We start from the raw sequence: 6312 nt of genomic DNA, 5'->3' as shown, positions 1-6312 counted from the left end.
TGGCCCAAGCAGGGCCTGGGCCGGGCCCGCCGGCCCCGCACAGGGCCCGCAGCCACCTGTCCCAGCGCCAGAAACGAGAGAGAGCTCTGCCCGGGGTTTGTCTATTCTTTAGTGTGGATCACAGAGGCAGTCACAATTTTAAGTGGCTTAAAAAATTGTCCATGTTCAAAGTGGCCAGCTGATAGGTTTTATCAGGTCACAGAGGAAGCTGTAAGCACCCCTTTGCAAGAACATCACTTCCGGGACTATGCTTTAATACTCCCAGAGCTGGAAAGGAAGGTTTATGAAATGTGAGCTGGGATGTATCTGGAATAGATTAGGTGACCCATTCCTGTTCCAAGCAGCTGAACTGAAGGCAAATGGCACTAGGATTTGAAACCTGAAACCTCCACCAGCAGTGATGGGACAGCAGAGTGCCCTGTAGACACCGATTCCTGCCCTTTCATCTTGACCAAGCTCTTCCTGGGGTTGTTCCTATAGGTGTAGAGATTGTATTTTCACTGTCTCTTGTGGACATCCTAACAAGATTTTTTATCTCTTACTTTGCACCGCTTTTAAGGATCTTCATGTCTCACCACAGGGGCAATAAACCACCTACAGAACCAAACAGGAACTATGCTCTTGCTTTACTTTGCTCCTTCGAAAATCTTAGTTTGGGCTCCGCTTTCCTGTGCTCTGTATTTTTTCACTGTGGTTATCTTGCTACTATTTTTCCTTCTTCTCACCCAAAACAGCTGTGTCTCTAGGATCATTTATCCTACAGGCAGCTGTCTTGTTGGGACCACAAATCCTGCTAGAATCTCTCAATAGTAAACAAAATCCTTTGTGATTCCACATTTGCACTTTGTTTTGCTGCCTTTAGATATTGCAGGGTTTTCTCTCCATCCCTTGCCCTTCTTGCTTTTCATGGAGCCCTAAATTTACACACAAGGCATCAACATGGGCCTGAAGTTACCTAATTCACAGGGCTAATTTTTAATTTTTAATAGGCTAATACAGTCCTATGACAAGTTTCCCAAGTTTGCCAAGTAATCTCCATTGTTAAACGGATTTATCCAGAGGGATGTTAGACATGAATTTTTAAGGATGAGTTTGAGAAGGTAATGAAATATTAGTGGGTCTGACATTCATGAAATGCCTACCAGGTGTGTTGAGGAGCTGAGGAAGGAACAGACTTCCAAGTTAATTTTGCAGATAAGAAATTAAGTCATTGCTGTGTCCTGCCTTTAGCTGCTGATTTTCTCCCCCTTAAACGAGCTTGGGCTACACAAAAGCTCTGCTGGTCAGGTGATACAGCTTTGACAGTTGTGCACATGAGTTTTATACAGCTCAGAACTTCAGTCCCCAGCATGCTGCATACATGAGGTTCCTTCTTAGGTCCATTTCCATGAATAATATGCTTATTTCATTAAATTTTCAGGGAAAGTTAGACAAAATTAGTAAGGTAAGATGCTATTCTTTTAATAATAAAGATAGTTTGGAAAAAAAAGTCTTAGGAAAATTATTTTTATTTTTATTTTTATTTTTATTTTTTCTTTCTTTTTTTAAATTTTTCTCTCTTTCTCTATATCTTTTTTCCTTTTCCTTTCTTTTCTCTCTTTCTCTTTTTCTCTCTTTCTCTTTCTCTTTTTCTCTTTTTTTTTTCCCCTTGGATATTGTAATCATCATAGATGAAGTATTTGAAAAGGAAGTAAAAGAGGATATCCTGCATATACCTATATGTATATATACCCAACTACACCTTTAGTGGTCTTCCAGGTGTTAACATTCTCCCCCACTGTGTTCAGCACAGTGTTCCTTTATTACTCACACTGGTCATGGACTCGTAGTTTTGTCACTGAGGACTGGTCCAATGCATGGGGCTGAGGCTAAGTTTGCATCTTCTCCAATTATAAAAGGGCCATTAAGTTCAGATAATTTAAAATATAAATTTAAGAGGAATTCTGGGGAAATCATCATTAGGTGCAGAGACATTACATGAGTTTAATGACTGAGATTTAATTTCAATTTTCAGGATTATGAATTGAGAATCCTTATTTAGCTCATCTTCTTTTTTTTTTTTCCTTAATTAATTGGAAATTTATTTTCAAGCAATTAAGGCAGAGATTCTTTTCAATCCCTAAGTGCTGGTGAGCTATATGCTAATGTTCTCTACCTTGCTTTCAAAACTCTGTCCTGTTAGTTTCTTTGAGCTCTTTCTGGTAACATAATAATGCCTGCATGAGTTATTTATACAGAAAGAGTGATCTCCAATTTATATATTCTGTAGGAAGTTAAGTTACTTGGGACTCAGAACTGAGCATTTCATAAATACTGATATATTAGAAAGATAGTCTGCCACAAAACCATACAGAAGGAAGAAAATTAGGAAATAGCATCATTTTGTGTACCTCTGAACAAAATGGCTGAGATGTCCTGCTGTGGTGTTTTATGGATTCTAAGTTACATGATATCAACCAGTAAAATCCATTTTATGTGACTATAGCTACGTGCATGTGATGTGCCCACCCTAAAGCAGGCATCTTCACTCTCAGGGGAAGAGTCACATCTCCAAGTAAGGGAAGCTGGTTCCTTTCAATGCAAATTGCTTTTTGCATTTCATAACTTTAGGGTAGAGAAGTTTCATGTGCCAAACCTGCACACCAGCTGGGTGCTAAGGTGTGATATCCAGTGGGTTGGTACACCCATACAGGAATTCATCTGCTGCTTTCCCTGTTTGGCACCATGTAAGAAATCCAGCTTTCTCCTTCCAAAGCTCTGCATCCGGATCCATTTAAAATGTGAGAGCTAGTGCATTAATTTGATTTTTAATCTTCTGAAACACTGCTCTAATCAAACGTGAATGCTGACTAGTAACCAAGAATACAACATAGAAGACAGCACCAGTTCCTGAAGACTTAAACCTCACAAGAAACTATTTTAGTAACTAGGGATTGTTTTGCCCTTATTTTTCAGAGCTAGATCACACCTACAATGTGATTTTCTCCCTCTAACTCTCTAGTCTCATTTCTTTATACCACAGCACTGAAATGCCTACTTTTCCATTTGCTCTCACTTTCCAAAAATCGCCACTAAATCTGCCCTGGTAGCCCATGTCAGAAGTAACACTTTGGCCAAAAAATCAGCCATAACACAAAGCCCCCAGGCTCTGAGACAGAAAGGCTGTGATTTAAGAGAAGCTTTACTGAACAGCAACATTTTTTTTTTTTTTTTTTTTTTCTCTCAATACAGGTGAAGAGGCCGCTTGGGAGGAAAAACATCAGGGAATAAAAATTTCTTAAGGTAATTTACAACCAAAAAGTCTCCACAGAATTATACATTAATAAAAACCATTTTAAGAACTGAGCTGGTATCCCCTTGGTATTTGGGATCTATTAAAATTGGAAAAGGTAAGAAAAAATAGTGAGGTTTTAGATCAATAAAATATGATGCAGCAAAAGAAAGCACAAATAAATTCTGCTTTTAAAAAATTAATTGAACGGTTTAGAGAGTTAGTGGAAGGAAATACATGTCATGTCTAAATGACCAGTTCCACTGAGAAAGTCATGCTAGCCTGCAATGGATGAGTGTGTATATCTATAGCCTCTCTGGTCAGCAATTCACCCAATGTGAACAAAAAAATTTAAATGAATAAATAAACAATCTCCTGAGGCTGTTTCAAAGGAAAAAAGGATCATTCAATCAAATGTTCGTGAAAGTGTCTCCTGAGGAAGCTCAGACTCAAACTATTTTGGGTTTCCAGCTTCAGCTCACACATGGCTGCTTGGCTGTGTCTTTGACTCATGAATTCTGTGTCTCAGATCCCTTTTCTTCTTTATAAGCTGTGATTCCTGGATCAACCAAGAGTATACCAATGTGACATTTCATAGTCAAAGTATTTTCAAGTTTTCATCAAAAGCTCAAAATCTGCCATGGGAAAACCTGATTGTTATTTTTTAAAATATATTCGTTATCTCTTCTTAAGTGAAAGAAGAGTTTCTCAGACAGCTGAAGAGTGTCAATCATGAAGTCAGGCAAAAAGCAGGTTATGGGACTTCAATCTCCTTGTAGGGTTGACTGTTTCAGTGTTCACATGGTCACAACGTGAAAAAGCTAACTTTGATGCTTTATGAACGGTATTTGAATAAATAAATACATTTGGAGTCATGGTAATGAACTTTCTGCCTCAAAAGCAACACAGAAAACATTTGGAATAAATAATTATCTGTTGCTGTCTTTTCAAGCAGGATAGTGGCAAACAGGTAGTCTAATCCATCATGGCTTCTATTCTTTACTGAGTTTCCAAGGTTAAGAGAACAAATGATAGACATGATTGTTGTTTGCTGTCAGCCTCCATTTGAGTGTGCTCTTGTGAGGAATACCTTGCTTCTCCTGCTTTATTCACAACTCCAGCTCAATTAGATGCATCTTTCTGAGGCCAAAATCCTTTGTACAAATATACATTCTTCCCATAATTACGTTTTAAACAGGGAGCTTTCTCAGTATTTCTAAAAAATCAGATTTCTGAGAATCTGCTGTGTATTGGTGAAAGCTCCTTGTATTTCTGTGAGGGTTTTTTTACAGACAGAGGTTTTAGTCATTTTTCATCACAGTTATTTTTAAAGCACCTTGGACTGAGACCTGGTATCACAGTTGCAAGGTAGAAAGGAGAGTCCTCACCTTTAGTCACCACTGGCCTCAATTGTTTGTCTGCTTTCTTGTTTTCTTTAGAAAGTACAAGTAGTTTCTAAATTTAACTAGATTTTTTCCCTCTGCTTTTTTTTTTGTCTTCTGTGGCTTACTCAAATAATTAGTCTTCCCTCTTAATTAGGAACAATCTGTAATAGTGGTGTTAATATTAGCTAGGAGTTACAATGACGGATCACTACATTGTGGATATAATATTGCTGCTAGCAAGAATTTTCTTGCTTCTTTCTAAGCCCGTGGGATACTTTTCTCTCTCATGAAGAGATTAGCAGAAGTTCTATAAACTATGAACACCTGTGACCTTGTAGAACTATGTTTATGGTACAGTAGAAAAATACTTTGACAATGGATATTTAGGTTTTCTAGCCAATCCACCCAGGGGGTGGCTGATCCTTTGTCCAATTAGACTATGAAGAAAAAAGTCTATAAAAGCGTGTGTAAAATAATTAAATCAATCAATCTTGCTGCACAATTCCTGCCTCTTGGATCTCTCCTCTCCTCCCTACAGCTGCAGGTAATATTTGGTACAGTAATATTTGGTGACCCCGACGTGATCTGCGCTGTGATGTGATCCTGCATGCTGCGAGCCAAGCCATGTTTCTCTAGAGGTACGCTGTTCCCTTCCCCCCCTGCACCAGGATGTCCGACGGGACTGAGAAAATGGTGAACAGCAGTTTAAAAACCAGTGCTGTGTTAATGGTCTGGAAAGGTGTTTTCAGTATAATGCACACCTCCATTCCTGAGAGCTCACTTTGTGAGTTATTAAACTGGGCTGCCGTGCATGGCATTTCCCTGGACAGAGACACCACCCTGGATTTTGGGCTGTGGCAGGATCTTAGCTGTACAATCCAGCGCGAGCTTCCATCTGGGGATCTGGCAGTGGTGGGATTATTGCTGATTTTTATTTAATCTGCTGATAGACCTGGACTGTGGCAGCAGAGCTAGCTCGCCTTTTTCGGTGGCGAGTGAAGGAGAGATATACAAAGGGGACCCCACTGACCTGGCTCCAGGGCCATGTGGTGGTGGATCCAAAAAATACCCCCCGTCTCCATGGGCGGAGAATGCCCGGGAACCTGCACCAGGTCACCCTGCGCTGCCGCAAGACCCCACACCACCCGAGGACCCCACGCCAGCAGAGCAATTGGCAGGGGTGTCGGGGCAGCAGGACAGCGCACAGCCCGCCCTGCCATTCAGCTCAGCGGCGGCTACCGCTTTTCCGGGGCCAAGGATTGGAGGTCTCACCTCCTGGACCTCCATGGTGGCTCCTAGCCCATTTGCACAGGCGCCTGCTGTGCTGAGGATGCCTGGATGGACCTTTTTGGCCAGCATAGCTCCAGACAGTGCTGCACACGCGCCTGCCCCTCTGAGAATGCCCGGGTGCAGATCTCCGCCCTCCGCAGCGCCGGACAGTGCTGTGGAAAAGCAGAACCGAGCAATCGACCTTCTAATACAGCATCTGCCTTTGTCGACAGAGCTGCCAAACATATCATGGCAGCTATTGGAACTGCTCAGCTTGCAAAGGCAGCTGCTGCAGCTGCCAGAGGCACCCTGCAGCAGGGGGTGTGCTGCAGCTGTGCGCGGCGCGCCGTCCCTGCCCCCCACAACACACGCCGGGCGCGACGAGGG

This window comes from Corvus brachyrhynchos, unplaced genomic scaffold, assembly GCF_000691975.1.
Source record: "Corvus brachyrhynchos isolate BGI_N302 unplaced genomic scaffold, ASM69197v1 scaffold187, whole genome shotgun sequence".
In the NCBI taxonomy this organism is placed as follows: Eukaryota; Metazoa; Chordata; class Aves; order Passeriformes; family Corvidae; genus Corvus; species Corvus brachyrhynchos.
Note: the sequence above shows the minus strand (reverse complement) of the source record.